This window comes from Ailuropoda melanoleuca, chromosome X (assembly GCF_002007445.2).
Source record: "Ailuropoda melanoleuca isolate Jingjing chromosome X, ASM200744v2, whole genome shotgun sequence".
In the NCBI taxonomy this organism is placed as follows: domain Eukaryota; kingdom Metazoa; phylum Chordata; class Mammalia; order Carnivora; family Ursidae; genus Ailuropoda; species Ailuropoda melanoleuca.
Genome location: NC_048238.1, coordinates 112737557 through 112754220, shown reverse-complemented (window position 1 = coordinate 112754220; position 16664 = coordinate 112737557). Strand labels below are relative to the sequence as shown.

General features: G+C 37.5%; 1 long non-coding RNA gene across 2 annotated transcripts in view; it reads left to right on the top strand.

Annotated features, from left to right (window-relative positions):
- Positions 1-16664, top strand: part of LOC117797460 — a 45896-nt gene that overhangs the window by 10012 nt on the left and 19220 nt on the right. For both annotated transcript variants that reach the window (XR_004622462.1, XR_004622463.1), the window contains exon 2: positions 9443-9626. This is a non-coding gene — a long non-coding RNA (uncharacterized LOC117797460). The remainder of the gene's footprint in view (positions 1-9442; positions 9627-16664) is intronic.

Sequence of the window (16664 nt, the reverse complement as noted above, 5' to 3'; positions counted from 1 at the left end):
AAGCAGGGGGAGTGGGAGAGGAAGAAGCAGGCTCCCAGCGGAGGAGCCTGATGTGGGGCTCAATCTCAGGACCCCAGGATCACGCCCTGAGCCAAAGGCAGACGCTTAACGACTGAGCTACCCAGGCGCCCCTACAAAGTCACATTTTTAAGAGTGGAAGAAGAGGATCTGTATTTGTAACAAGGGACCTAGGTGATACTGATAAGCTTAGAAAATACTGGAAAAGACTATGAAAAAGTATTTATTTAATCCCTCAGTCTCCAATTAGGATCAGATTTAATCCTAAACTAGGATCAAATTTTTCAATTGTAATGCCTACCAGAGTTAACAACACAAACTGTCAGAATGTTACTTAGTAAATAAAACCTAAATCTTTCATTCCATAGTTTCATGTCTGTTTACTGTCCCTAGCAAGTGGTACCCTATCATTCTGGGCTTAATAACTCTAGGATATACAACTATCAAGGCCTAATTTCAGTTGCCAGTTTGTAAAACCAATGCAAATGAAATCTGTGACTAGACAGAGACCATAAGCCTCATTATTTTCAAACATTATTCAAAGCTTACTTTCATTTGATAAATCATACAAGTTTTTTTATAGTTACACAAATAATGTGTGATCAGTAATAGAAAAATCAGAAAGTGCAGATAGGTAATAAGGAAAATATAAAAATTAGCTTTAATCCTGCCATTTAGGATATATATCTCACAAGACTATATATACATGTATAGATGTGTGTATGTATGTGTATAGAATTACATTGCACTTTTTCTGAGTGCTTATATTTTATGAGGTTGTATAGGAAAGCAAAATTCATTATAATATGGATAAGATCACCAATAAATTGATCACTTATAAAATTATTTCTCCTCAAAATCCTTCCCTGCTTAGCAATAGCCTCGATACCATCCATAACATCATTGGTCCTTTGTCGACTATTGAATGCTAACAGTGCAAAAATTACAAATGAGGGGCGCCTGGGTGGCACAGTGGTTAAGCGTCTGCCTTCGGCTCAGGGCGTGATCCCGGCGTTCTAGGATTGAGCCCCACATCAGGCTTCTCTGCTGGAAGCCTGCTTCTTCCTCTCCCACTCCCCCTGCTTGTGTTCCCTCTCTCGCTGGCTGTCTCTCTCTCTGTCGAATAAATAAATAAAAATCTTTAAAAAAAATTACAAATGAGTTGCAAGGTAAAATTATAAATTTTGCAAAAGATACAGGATTTCATAAAGTCAAAAGTGGTGTTGGATAACTGCTTCAACACAGCATAGCCACTGATACATGAATTAGATCACTTAATAATTGAAGTGATGAAAATCTACAGGGATGATGAGTGATATGGGTTTTGATATCAAATTGATGAGGGATCTTTAGAAGAAATGATGAATTGTTCAAATGTTTGGGCAAAAATGACCCTTTTTATGCTAGGAGAATAAAAAAATGTGGTGAAAGATACTGTATCATGTAATACTTTTATTGGAGCAGTGCCCCAAATCCCCCAATTATTTCATTCTTTGTCCATTCTAAAAATTAGTGCATAACCACAATTAAAACCTAAAATCTTTTAAATATGAGATTAACAAGCATATTTTCATAATTTTTTGTTTTATTTTTATAGATGAAATCCTAAACAAACCTTGTTTTTTCCATTTGTGATGAAATATGTTACCCTTTTAGGTTGATTCTCTTCAGGTATAATTTTAAGTACTAGTTGTCCTTAGATAATGAGGACTTTCTGTGTATGTATGTGCATGGTAATGTTTTTTGCTTTTGTTTGAGATATAATAATTGACATATTAGTTCCAGGTGTACTACATAATGATTTGATATTTGCATATATTATGAAATGATTACCACAATAAGTCTACATCCATAACGACACATAGTTACATTTTTTTCTTGTGATGAAAACTTTTTTGTTTGTTTCAAATTTTTATTCAAATTCTAGTTAGTTAACATAGTGTAATATTGGTATCAGGAGTAGCATTTAGTGATTCATCACTTACATGTAACACCTGGTGCTCCTCATAACAAGTCCCTCCTTAATACCCATTGCCCATTTAGCCCATCCCCCACTCACCTCACTCCATCAACCCTCAGCTGGAGAACTTTTAAGATCTAGTCTCTCAGTAGCATTCAAATATGCAATACAATATTATTAATTGTGGTCACTATGCTATGTTGTACATTACATCCCCAAGGCTTATATTTTATAACTGGCAGTTTGTACCTTTTGACTACCTTCACCTATGCAGCCTACCGCTATTCCCCACCTCTGGCAGCCACCAGTCTGTTCTCTATGAATTTGTTTGTTTGTTTTTAGATTCCACATATAAGTGAGATCATACAGTATTTGTCTTTCACTGTCTGACTTATTTACTTAACATAGTGCCCTCGAGATCCAAACATGTTGCAAGTGGCAAGATTTCCTTCTTTTTATGGATTAATAATATTCCATTTTGTATGTATGCACCACATTTACTTTTCCATTCATCCATTGATGATACCTTAGGTTGATTCCATGTCTTGGCTATTGTAAATAATGCTGCAATGAACATGGAGGTGCATCTATCTTTTGAGTTAGTGATTTTGTTTCCTATGGATACATACTCAGAAGTGGAATTGCTGGATCATATGGCTCTATTTTTTAATTTTTTGAGGAACCTCTATACGGTTTTCCATAATGACTACATCAATATACATTCCCACCAACAGTGCACAAGGGTTCCCTTTTCTCCATATCCTTGCCAACACTTGGTATTATCTTTCTATAATAACCATTCTAGCCGGTATGAGGTGAAATCTTATTGTAGTTTTGATTTGCATTTCTTTGATGATTAGTGATGTTAGTCATTTCACGTACCTGTTGGCCATTTGAGTATCTTCTTTGGAAAAACATCTGTAGAGTTCCTCTGCCCATTTTTATTTGGATTATTGGGGGATTTTTTGTCATTGGTTTGTATGACTTACTTATATATTTTGGATAATAACCTCTTATCAGGTGTGTGGTTTTCAAATATTTTCTCCCATTAATTGACAAGGGAGTCAATAATACTAAATGGAGAAAAGACAGTTTCTTCAATAAATGGTGCTGCGAAAGTTGGATATTCTCATGTAAAAGAATGAAACTATAGTCCTATCTTACATCACTCATAAAAAATAACTCAAAATGGATTAAAGGCTTAAATGTAAGACCTGAAACCATAAAACTCCTGGAAGAAAACAAAGGGGAAAAGCTCCTTGACCTTGATTTTGACAATGATTTTTTGGATATGACACCTAAAGCACAAGCAACAAAATAAAAATTAATGAGGGGGGGGAACGTTTGATCTTTTGGGGGCCCAAGTGGAACCAGAGGGCAAATTCTCTTTCTCCTCAAGCTGAGATGCCCATATTTTCCTGCCCTTGGACATTGGGGCTCCTGGTTCTTGGGTCTTTGGACTCCAGGACTTACAACAGTGGCCTCTTGATTCTCAGGCCTTCAATGTCAGACTGGTAGTTACACCATTGTCTCCCCTGGTTCTCAGGCCTTCAGACACGGACTGAATTTTACCACTGGCATTCCTGGTTCTCCAGAAATGTAGACAATAGATTATAAGCCTTCTTGGCCTCCATAACTACATGAGCCAATTCCTATAAGCAATCTCCTCATGTATCTATATCTGTAATCTATATGTAAATTTATATAATCTATATCTATATCTATATCTATATCATTATCTATCCTATTGGTTCTGTTTCTCTGGAGAACCCTAATACAGGGTCATGACCAAAAAAATCATTGCATAGACCAATGTCAAGAAATTTTTACCCTATGTTTTCTTCTAGTATTTTCATAGTTTCAGGTCTTGCATTTCAGCCTGTAATCCATTTTGAGCTAATATTTGTGTATAGTATGAGATAAGGGTCCAATTTCATTATTCTGCGTGTGGATATCCAGTTTTCTCAGCATCATTTACTGAAAAGATTATTTTTTCTCATTGTGTGTTTTTGAACCCTTGTCAAAGATCAGTTGACTGTAGATGTATGGATTTATTTCTGGGATCTCTGTTCTGCTCCATTGATACATATAGCTGTTTTTTATGTCAGTATCTTACTGTTTTGATTACTGTAGCTTTGTAATACCTTTCAAAAGCAGGAAGTGTGATGCCTCCATCTTTGTTCTTATTGTTCAAGCTTGTTTTGGCTATTTAGGGTCTTTTTTAGTTCCATATTAATTTTAGGATGTTTTTTCTATTTCCATGAAAAATGGGTAGTAAGGAGGGCACGTATTGCAAGTGCACTGGGTGTTATACGCAACTAATGAATCATCGAACTTCACATCAAAAACCAGGGATGTACTGTATGGTGACTAACATAATAAATATTATTATAATAAAAAAAAGAAAAACGTCATTGAAATTTTCATAGGGATTGCATTGAATCTGTATATGGCTTCAGGTAGTGTGGACATTTTAACAATATTATTCTTCCAATCCATGGACACAGGATATCTTTGTATTCATTCATGTCCTCTTCAATTTCTTTCATCAGTGGTTTATAGTTTTCAGTGTATAGATCATTTACCTCCTTTGTTAAATTTATTCCTAGGTGTTCTTTTTGATACTATTGCAAGTGGGATTGTTTTCTTAATTTCCTTTTGGGATATTTGGTTGTATATAGAAATGCAACTGATTTTTGTGTCAATGTTGTATCCTGAAACTTCACTGAATTCATTGTTTAGTTCTAACAGTGTTTAGGTGGCATCTGTGGGTTTTCTATATATAAAATCGTGTCATCTACAAAAAAGTGTATTTTTATTTCTACCTTATTTGGATGCCTTCCATTTCTATTTCTTGCCTAATTGCTCTGGTGAAGTCTTCCAATACTATGTTGAATTGAAGTGGTGAGGGTAGGCATCCTTGTCTTCTTCCTGATCTTAGAGGAAAAGCATTCAGCTTTTGACTGTTTTACTATTGACTATGATATTAGTTATGGGCTTGTCATATACACCGTTTATTATGTTGAAGTACATTGTTGGTTCACAACCTCAGGAACTTCTTGGATATAATCTGAAACCAGCCCCTATATGCAGAGGGCAGGGAGAGAGCAAAGAAAGGGGCAGACCACTCCAGATTGGTATGTGGCAGATTTAATAAGCAAGGGAAATTACATGAGTCTTGTCTGAAGTGGCCACAAGATGAGTAGATCTCACCCACCTGCCAAATCTTAAAATTTTATATAGATGCCTTAACTGGGTTCAGTCACATATACTGTCCAGATGGTCTCAACACCATATCACTATCTCAAGGCTGTGTCTTTGGGACAGCTTCTGGGATCAAGGGAGGCAAGCAGAATGTACTTTCAAAGGACTGGGGAGGGGATGGGGACCCTTTGATTGCTGGGATCCAGCTCATGGGTCAACCAATGGTCACACCCTCTCAGTGACCTCCTCCACCATACATTCCTTTGACACCTAATTTATTGAGAGTTTTTATCGTGAAGGGAAGTTTAATTATGTCAAATGCTTTTTTTCCATATTTATTGAGATGATCATATAATATGTACTCTTCATTCTGATACTATGCTGTATTGCATTTATTGATTTGCATATGTTGAACCATCTTGCATGATAGAGATCAATCCCACTTGATCATGGTATATAGGGTCTTTTAAATATGCTATTGAAATCAGTTGGATAGTATTTTATTGAGGATTTTTGCATCTATGTTCATCAGGGATATTGGCCTGTAATTTTCTTTTCTTGTAGTGTCCTTGTCTGGCTTTGATATTAGAGTAATGCTGGCCTCATAAAATGAGTTTGGCAGTGTTCCATCCTCTTCAAATTTTTTGGAAGAGATTGAGAAGGATTGGTGTTAATTCTTCCTGAACATTTGGTAGACTATACCAGTAAACTCAGAGTTTATTTGTTGGAAAATTTTGATTACTAATTCAATCTCCTTATTCATTATTGATCTATTCAGATTTTCTATTTCTTCATGACTCAGTCTTGGTAGGTTGTATGTTCCTAGGAATTTATCCATTTATTCTAGGTTATCAAATGTGTTGGCTTGTAATTGTTCATACTAGTTCAATATGCTCCTTTGTATTTCTATAGTTTCAATTGTAATGTCTACTCTTTCATTTATAATTCTATTTATTTGAATCTAATCTCTTGTGCTCTTGTTAGTCTGGCTAAAGACTTGCTAATTTTATTTATCTTTTCAAAAAACAACTCCTAGTTTTATTGATTATTTTTGTTTTCTAATCTATTTCTGCTCTAATCTTTATTATTTCTTTCCTTCTGCTAACTTAGGGCTTAGTTTGTTCTTTTTCTGGCTCCTTGAGGAGTAAATTAGGTCATTTATTTGAGGTTTTTTTCTTAATGTAGGCACTTATCACTGTAAACTTCTTTCTTAGAACTGCTGTTGCTGCATCCCATAAGTTTGGTATTTTGTGTTTCCATTTTCATTTGTCTCAAGATATTTTTTTGGTTTCCCACTTAAATTCTTTGATCCATTGGTTGTTTAGGAATGTGTAGCTTAATTTTGACATATTTGTGAATTTTTCAGTTTTCCTTTCATTGATTTATAGTTTCATATCATTGTAGTTGGAAAAGTACTGGTATTATTTTAATCTGCTTCGATTTACTAAAACTTGTTTTGTGGCCCAACGTTGATCTATTCTGGACAATGTTCCATGTACACTTGAGAAGAATATGTATTCTTCCAGGGATGGAATGTTTTGTATATCTCTGTTAGGTCCATTTGGTCTATAGTGTTTTTCAAGTGTGTCCTTATCCATTTCCTATAGATGCTCTATCTATTATTCAAAGTGAAGTCTCCTTTAAGTCTCCTACTACTATTTTATTACTACTACTACTCCATTTCTGTTAATATTTTCCTTACATATTTAGGTGCTCCAGTGTTGGATACTTATATATTTACAATTGCTATATCCTCTTGATGAATTTACTCTTTATTATTATATAATGACTTTCTCTGTCTCTTCTGACAGTTTCTTTTTTTTTTTTAAAGATTTTATTTTTATTTATTCGACAGAGAGAGAGACAGCCAGCGAGAGAGGGAACACAAGCAGGGGGAGTGGGAGAGGAAGAAGCAGGCTCATCGCAGAAGAGCCTGATGTGGGGCTCGATCCCACAACGCCGGGATCACGCCCTGAGCTGAAGGCAGAGGCTTAACCGCTGTGCCACCCAGGCGCCCCTCTTCTGACAGTTTCTGACCTAAAGTCTATTTTCCTGATATGAGTATAGCCACCCCTGCTCTCTTTTGGTTATTTTTGTAGAGTATCTTTTTCCATCTTTTCACTTTCAGCCTATGTGTGTCCTTAAAGTTGAGGTGAGTCTCCTGTAGTTAGATTGTGTGGGTTTTTAAAAATCCTTTCAGCCACTCTGTCTTTTGTTTGGAAAATTTAATCAATTTAGATTTTTTTTAATTTGTAAATTCAACAAATATTTATTGCATACACAGAGAAAAGAGCCTGAACCTCAAGTTCACAGTGCCAGCATTCAGTCTATTTTTGCAGCAATGTTTGAACCATCCCCATTTTTACAGATGAGGAGAGTGGTACAGTCTGGCCAGAAATAACAGCTAGTTAAGCATGAAGCTTGGGAACTCAAATCTAGGAGGTCAGTGTCCTTTCAGCTATAGCATAAGGCCTCTTAGATAACACTTACTATGCTCCTGGTAATGTTCTAGGCACTTTACAGATATCAACTCATTTAATCCTCTCAACATCCTAGGAGATAGGTACTATCATACCCATATCATTCCTCATAAATGAGGAAACAGGTAGTGAGAGACTAAGTTATTTTTCCACACGTACAGAGCTACTTACAGACAAAGCTAGGATTTCAACCCCAGAAATTCTGGCTCTTTACTACACTGTACTGCCTACTGGTAGGTTTTCTTGTTTGGTTGGTTTTTGGTAGTTTCTTTTTTAAAGGGGGAGGGGAAAAACCAGCTCTTGAAGATAGCACCCTTTTAAGCAGAGAAACAGTACAGTAATGCTGTAGCAAAGCCATGGAAAATGTATTTGTTTGGCAAAGTACACAATGGCCAGTGTCTAGAGATCACCGATTGCCTGGCTGAGCATTTTGAAGTTCTCTAAACCAGTAGCCATCAACCATTTTTTCCTACAACCCATGGTAAGAAGTAATTCTATATTGCAACCAAGTATACACACACACACATACTTTATGTTTTATATATATATTCATGATTATATGCTGAAAACTTAAATTTCTTAATACTTCCCATTCCCTATGCCATGCACTCTGTTACTTTTTATTGTATTTTACTCTGTTTTTTAAAGGCTGATTTAACTCCCTAAATTGATTTCATCATCCACACTAAATTGGTGGTAATCCAGTATGAAAAACACATTAGGTACAGTGTGAAACAAGTAGCAGAGATACATAAAACCAGTGATGTGCTTTGAAAGATAAAATCAAACAGCAGCAAAAATGATCAGAGAAAAGAGACTGGGTGGGAGAATACAACAATACAGTGAATGGGAATGGAGAGAATATTTCAGAAGCTTTTGTTTAAGAGAATATCCTGAAGTTACTGATTGGATATGCAGGGAAAGGGAGAGGGCAGAACCAGAGATAATGCTGTGTTTTCCAGCCCAGGTGGCTGAGCAGATGAAGTGCTTTTAAAAGGAATGGGGAAGTCAGGGGGAGAGGCAAGTATATGCACATGTAAGGTTATCAGTTCTATTTTAGATAAAAAATGTTGGTGGGATTTGGAGGAAATTGGGAGTAGGTGTTCTGATTATAGCACAGTAATTGAGATTAAAGCCAAACAGAAATGTAGGATTTAACCCAAGAGAGTAGTTCAAGTTATGATAGAGACTGAGATACCCCAGAAATAGAGAAGAAAATGAAGGATTAGAGTAGTACACTTTTATGGTTAAGAGAAGGAAAAAAAACCCAAGAGGAAGAGAAGTTCCACAAGGAAATGAATTAAAAGTGGCAGATGATATTGAAATAGAAAGATGACTGAGAAAAAGCATGGGATTTGGTTAATAAGTGTAAGAGGTACCTTGAGTGAATGGTGGGAGAAGCCAAATTCAAACAAGTTCAGCAGTTAGTGATGGTAAGAAAATGAAATAAATTCAAGTTTGTCCAGACCCCTCTCTGAACGTGTCTTGTCCCAGAAATGTTGGATTAGTAGTCACAAGGCTCTGGCTCATACTTGCTTGCTTGCTTGCTCTCTCTGCCTTTTTATTTTCTTTGCTTTGTGGCCCTAGGGAAGTATCCTAGCAATCCCAAGCTAAAATCTGCTTGTTGGTCTCTTCTGCATTGTCAGTGCCTCGTACCAGCACCTGGCTTGTCCCTGCTCCTGCCACAGCCCTGGCCTGGATGTCAGAGGCAAGGCAATGAGCATTTCCTGGGCCATGAGGTGGTCACTGTACATAATCATACAATGCCTTCTCTGAACAGAACATCCACACACTCACCAAGCAGTTGAAGTTGGTGGAATGGACCTTCTTGCTGCTCACTGCCTGGAAGAATGTCCTCATCGACTCCAAACCTGCTTGACAGACCAAAGCCCAGGCCAAGCCAAGGCTGCTGGTGACCTCTGCCCCAGAAGTAATCAATTTAGATTTAAAGTAATTATTGATAGGTAAGGACTTTGTTTTGCCATTTTGTTAATTGTCTTATGATGGCTTTATATTTCCCTTTTTCTTTTCTTCCTCTCTTGTGGTCTTCCTTTGTTTGCTTTTTGGAGTGGTATGCTTTGATTCCTTTCTCTTTATCTTTTGTGTATCTACTAGAAGTGTTTTCCTTGTGGTTAGTATTAGGATTACATAAAATGTCTTATAGTCTGTTTTAAGCTGTTAAAAACTTTACTTCATTTGCATACAAAAACTCTATACTTTTACTCCTGCCTCACATTTTATGTTACTGATGTCACAGTTTATATACTTTTATAATGTATGTTCATTATCAAATTATTGTAGCTCTAGTTATTTTTAATAACTTTGTCTTTTAACTGTTATACTAGAATTAAAAGTCATTTAAACACCACCATTACAGTATTAGAGTATTCTGATTTGACTTCGTACTTACCCTTACCATTGAGTTGTACATTTATATGTTTTCATATTATTAATTAGCATCCTTGCATTTCAGCTGAAGGAATTTCCCCTTAGCATTTCTTGTAAAGTAGGTCTAGTGGTGAAAAACTCCCTCAATTTTTGTTTTTCTTAGAAAGTTTTTATCTCTCCATTTCTGAAGGACATCTTTGCTAGGTATACTATTCTTGTTTGGCAGGGTTTTTTTTTTCTTTCCGCACTTTGAATGTATCATCTCACTCTTCCCTGGCCTGTAAGGTTTCTGCTGAGATATCCACTGATAGCCTAATGGGGTTTCTTTTGTATGTGATGAGTTGCTTTTCCTTTATTGCTTTTAAATTTCTTTTTCACTTTGAGTTTTGAGAACTTGATTATTATGTGTCTCAGTTTAATCTTCTTTGGGTTGATCCTATTTGATTATTTGAGCTTCATGCATCTGGATGTCCATGTTCCTCCCATAATTTGGGAAGTTTTCTGCCATTATTTCTTTAAATAAACCTTCTGCTCTTTTCTCTCTTCTTTTGTGAGTCCCATATATTAATATATTAATTCATTTGATAGTGCCCTATAAAACCAATAGATTTCCTTCACTCTTCTTCGTTCTTTTTTCCCTAGATTGGATAATTTCAAATGATCTAAGTTCACAAATTCTTTCTTCCATTTGACAAGTCTGCTGTTGAAGCTCTATTGCATCTTTCATTTCTTTCATCATATTCTTCAGCTCCAGAATTTGTTTGGTTCTTTTTTAATGATTTCACTTTCTTTGTTGAAATTCTTTTGTTCATGAATTGTTTTCCATATTTAATTGCATTGCCTATTTTCTTATAGCTTTTGACCTTCCTTAAAACAATTATTTTGAATTATTTGTTAGGCTATCTATTATCTCCATTTTGGGGGGTTGATTACTGGGAAATTATCATACTCCTTTAGTAGTTTTATGTTTCCTTAATTTTTCATATTCCTTGAATTCTTGCACTGCCATCTTTGCATTTAAAGTAGTCACCTCTTCTGGTCTTTACTGATTGGCTCTGAGAGAGAAATACCTTTACCAGTCAGCCTAGCTAGGCACTCTGGGGGGTCTCTCAGACCTTTCCTATGGATATACCCACTCCACTCCTCTTGTTCCTTCTTGGGGGGTAGTTTTAGGATTGTAGGCATTTTCTCAATCCTACAAAGCCAGACCATGCTCTGAGAGCCTCCCACTTATTTTCTCTAGGCAGTGCCCTGAACCATTCAAGGTTTTGTGCCTTCTCCCAACCCAGCAGAGTTGAGCTACCTGTATGTGCTTGTGCACAATCTATAGAGGCTTGCATGTGTATTTTGTGGGAGTATGGGGGAGGGGGGTCATCAGCTCCAAAGGGGTGAGGGATGCATGGAGATCTAGGGGTCACTTGTGGAATAATTGGGAGAGACTGCAGGTGATGTATCATAAAAGGTTTGCAAGTGGGCCTCTTGGCAGATAATGCGAGATGAGTAGTAGAGTCCATGACTCTTTGTTGACTTCAACCCTCCAGTTATTCTGAGTCCCCACCCCTTTTCCCTGCTCCTTGCTGCCCCCTGACTACTCAGCTGTGCCAATGTCCTAAGTGTTATGGGTAGGATGAGAATGGAGTAGCTAAGGAAATCAGATACTCACCTTCCCCCAAGGGAGAAATCACAGGCTGAGGGGATTTCTCTTGGGACTTAGCTGTGCTGCCTTTACGGGGGTTACACAGGTAAACTGGAACTGTTCTTGTTATCCTCTTCAATGAGTCTATTCTCAGATTTTTTTAGCTCCAATGAGGTGCTAGAACCTCTCTGTGGATTTCTGTACATCCGCAAAGTATTCTCATCCATGGGTGGTTGTCAAAATCTGTTTCTTTGTGGGGGATGAGGGCTAAAATTCCTCTTCCACCATGTTGCTGACATTACTTTCCTGAGGATTTAAAACCGGGTTTGCCTCAATCAAACATCGTGTACTTTGCACTCTACAACAATACCTTATGTGATAATTATATACACTTAGAATGTGTAAAATTAAACATGCATTTTCATTTTATCAGATCTATCAATAGCTTTCAGCACAATTGACCCTTCCTTCCTTGAAGTTCTTTTCTACCTTGGCTTCCATTAAGCTGTATTTTCCTGGTTTCCCTCCTATTTATGTGGCTACTTCCCAGTCTCTTTTTCTAGGTCCTTCTCTTCAACATGGCCCTTCAGTGTTGGATATTCAGGACTCTTCCCAGGCCCTTTGCTTTTCAATTCTACACACTTTACCTAGAAAATGTTTGTTATCCATTCTTATGACAAACCACCATCAATATGCTGATGACTCCCACATCTGTATCTCCAGCATCCACCATTTTTCAAACTCAAGACTGTATCCAACTGCATACTCTGTATCTGCATATATCTTAATTACTTCAAGTTCAATATGCTCAAAATTGAACTAATCATCTTTTTTCCCCCTCAAAACTGCTCATCTTCTAGGGGGTCTCAGACTCAAATATGCTAATAGTGTCCACTCAACTACTCAAGCCATAAGCTTATGAATCAATCTTATCTTCTCCTTCAACCCATATATACAGTGAATCAAAATGTCCTGTTGATTCTACTTTCTTAAAAACTCTTTAACTGATTAGCTTTTCTACATCTCTACAACCATAACTTACTGACCACAAAGCTATTAACAATGCCTGATTATAGTGTTTTAGTAGCTTCTTAGCTAATTTCCTCATAAAATCTTTTCTTTAGTGATGCCTGGGTGGCTCAGTCAGTTAAGCGTCTGCCTTCAGCTCAGGTCATGATCCCAGGGTCCTGGGATCAACCACTGCATCAGGCTCCCTGCTCAGCAGGGAGCCTACTTCTCCCTCTCCCTTTGCTGCTCCTCCTGTTTCTGTGTGCTCTCTCTCTCTCTCAAATAAATAAAATCTTATAAAAAAATCTTTTGTTTCCACTCCAATATTTTCTCCACATAGCAAAGAGTAAAAAAATTTTAAATACAAATTTGATTATGTCATTGCCTTGATTTTCATTGCTTTTTGCAGCTCACTAATTACTAAATCAAAGTTAATATTGCCAGGTCACTGTCTACTTCTCTCCTATCACATATCCTACTTTCTTTCCCTCACTTTATTCCAAGCATGCTAGCCTTCTTTTATTTCCTTAAACATTCCAAGTTATCTCCTGCCTTGGACATTTGCCCATATCTATCTTAGTCTATCAAACCAACCCCCTTCACATAGCTTACTCCTCATTCTGTAGATCTCTGAACTATCCACTTTGGTTCTGGTCCCCTGAACACTAGATTATGTCCTTCATTATACACTTCTTTAGCATTCAGTGCTCTCACTACAGTGCTCTCATTACTATTTAATTGCATATTTCTTTCTTTCTTCTACTAAAATATAAACTTTCTGAGGGCAGGGATAATTATTGTATTGTTAATTATTGTGCCCTCCCTACCTGGAATATTATAAAACTGCTGGAAAAAAATAATACATATCAATGTAGTACAATCTATTCCACTGACATAGAACTGTTTCAAATTATTTTTCTTTATAGACCACTGTCTTTACTCCATTATACTGAAGCATAAAACTGAGAGATATACGTATTTCAACAATGTTTATGACTTAGACCTATTCTTCATTTTCTATTACAATCCTATTATAAAGTGTACCTGAGCTGCCGGCTCAAAACTTTTAATTTGTATTATATACTGCTTAAAAGTCATGCATTATTCATTCAATGTCAAAATGCCCAGAAATACTTTTAATTCTTCCTTATTTCCTACTGCAACTTTTCAAATCCTGCTGGGTCAGGCAATGTTGACTCATCTTGGAAAATACACTCATTTGACTTCACTTACTTTGACTTTCAAATAGGAGTTTCTATATTACAAAAAAAGAAGAAGGAAAAAAAAGAAAGAATCATTTCCTCTTCTCCTCTCTTGTATATTAAGCAAGACACAACTATATGTTGTCTATGAGTCTCACTCTATTATAAAGATATAGATCAATTGAAAGGAAATATGTGACAAGCAGTATACAATATAAAAAAAAACCAAAGAAAGCTGGAGTAGCTATATTAATATCACATAAAACAGTACATGGCACATTTATCAAAATAGCCATATTTTGGGCCACAAAACTAGTCGCAATAACTAGAAAGAATGAAATCATGCAAATCATGATGCACAGTGGACTTAAATTAGGACTCTATAAGATATCTCAAAGATTCCTAAATGTTTGGAATTGAAAAGATATCTGTACATAACACATGGGTCAAAGAAGAAATCGTAAGTTAAATTAGAAACTTTTCAACTAAATGAAAATGAAAACATGACATACCAAAATTTGTGTGTTATAGCTAAAGCAGTGCTTTAGGGAAATTTATGTTTTAGTAACATAAAGAACTTAATGTGCTCATTATATTAGAAGAAAAGTATTCAAATCAATCTAAGCTTCTACCTCAATTACTAGAAATAGAACAAATAGAGAAGGGGAATCAATGAAATTGAAATCAGAAAAAACAATAGAGAAAATCAGTAAGATCAAGAGCTGGTTATTTGAAACGATTCATAAGCCTTAACTAATATGATAAGGAAAAAAGGGAGAAGAAGGAACTTATGACTAGCAGGAATGAAAGAGAGAATGTCACCACAGATCCTACATATATGAAAAGGATAGTAGAGGAATATTATGAATAATTTTATGCCAAAAGTCTTTATAGCTTAGATGAAATTAAATTCCTTGAAAAATCAAATTTTGAAATTGACTAAAAAAGTAGAAAATCCATAGAAGTTTATATTTTATACAGACATTGAATTTAAAATACTACTAGAGGGGCGCCTGGGTGGCACAGCGGTTAAGCGTCTGCCTTCAGCTCAGGGCGTGATCCCGGAGTTGTGGGATCGAGCCCCACATCAGGCCTCTTCTGCGATGAGCCTGCTTCTTCCTCTTCCACTCCCCCTGCTTGTGTTCCCTCTCTCGCTGGCTGTCTCTATCTCTGTCAAATAAATAAATAAAATCTTTAAATAAAAATAAAAATAAAAAAAAATAAAATACTACTAGAGGAGAACACAGGCAGCAACCTCTTTGACCTTGACCACAGCAGCTTCTTGCTAGACATGTCCTCAAAGGCAAGGGAAACAAAAGCAAAAATGAACTAATGGGACTTCCTCAAGATAAAAAAGTTTTGCACAGCAAAGGAAACAGTCAACAAAACTAAAAGGCAACCTACAGAATGGGAGAAGATAATTTGCAAATGTCTTATCAGATAAAGGGCTAGTATCCAAAATCTATAAAGAACTTATCAAACTGAACACCTGAAAAACAAAAAATCTAGTCAAGAAATGGGCAGAAGACATGAAGAGACATTTCTCCAAAGAAGACATACAGATGGCCAACAGGCACATGAAAAAATGCTCAACATCCCTGGACATCAGAGAAATACAAATCAAAACTACATTAGGGGAGGGAGTTAAGATGGCAGAGGAGTAGGGGATCCCTTTTTCAGCCGGTCCACTGAGTCGAGTTGGACAGGTACCAGACCAGCCTGAACATCCATGGAATCAGCCTGAGACGCATGAAGATACATCTGGATCTCTACAAATGAAAATCTCCTGCGCTGAGTATTGAGGTATGAAGCGGGGAGCCGTGAAACCGCGCACAGATATCGGAAGATAAACAAACGGAAGGGGGAGGGAGCCACTGCGTTCGGGCCTGGGAAGCGGTAGCCACCTGCATGGGGGAGTGGGCAGACTCGCGGACCAACACCCGCAAGAGAGCAGACTGAGACCATGAGCCGGGGAACACACGCGACCAGACTGAAAACCGGAGCTCCGGTGTGCTCACTGGAACCAGCCTGAGACCGGGAGCTCCGTGAGCGCGCGAGGGTGGCTGGTAGATGGTAGATGGCGGCTGGCGGTGTTAGAAACACAAAGGACAGAGACGCGCCGGCCCTGGAAGTGAGGGCTGGGACGCCAGGTGTGGGGCGCACATCCCAGGACACTGCAGGGTTGAGCAGCACCAACAGAAACAGAGCTAAAGTGGCCAGAACATCAATGGAGAACAGTACACGATCCCTCTGTTCTGAGAAAGAGGCTGAGATTCGGCGACTGATGCTCTGACTAAGGAGAAGCACAGCAAACTGCCAAGGAAAGCCGCCAGAGAACAAAAGCCCGGAAATACCGGCTCACAATGTGCCATTCCCCTCCCCCATCGCAGGGGACACAGAGACTCTACCCAAACAGGGTTGCCTGAGTATCAGCGCGGCACACCCCTCCCCCAGAAGACAGGCTGAAAAAATCAAGAAGCCCACATCCCTAACATCCCTATAAAATAAGGGCACACGGCCTGGGTCCTGGTCAATAATTTGGGCTCTGGACAACCCCGCAAGCTCTCCTCATCAGAAAGACAAGAAGGAGAAATCCCCCCCCCAGCAAAGAAAAGACAATGAGTCTGTGGCATGTGCCACAGAACTAATGGATATGGATATAACCAAATTATCAGAAATGGAATTCAGAGTAACAATGGTCAAGATGATGTGTAGACTTGAAAAAAGTATTAACGAAAATGTTAATGAGAATATAGAATCTCTAAGGG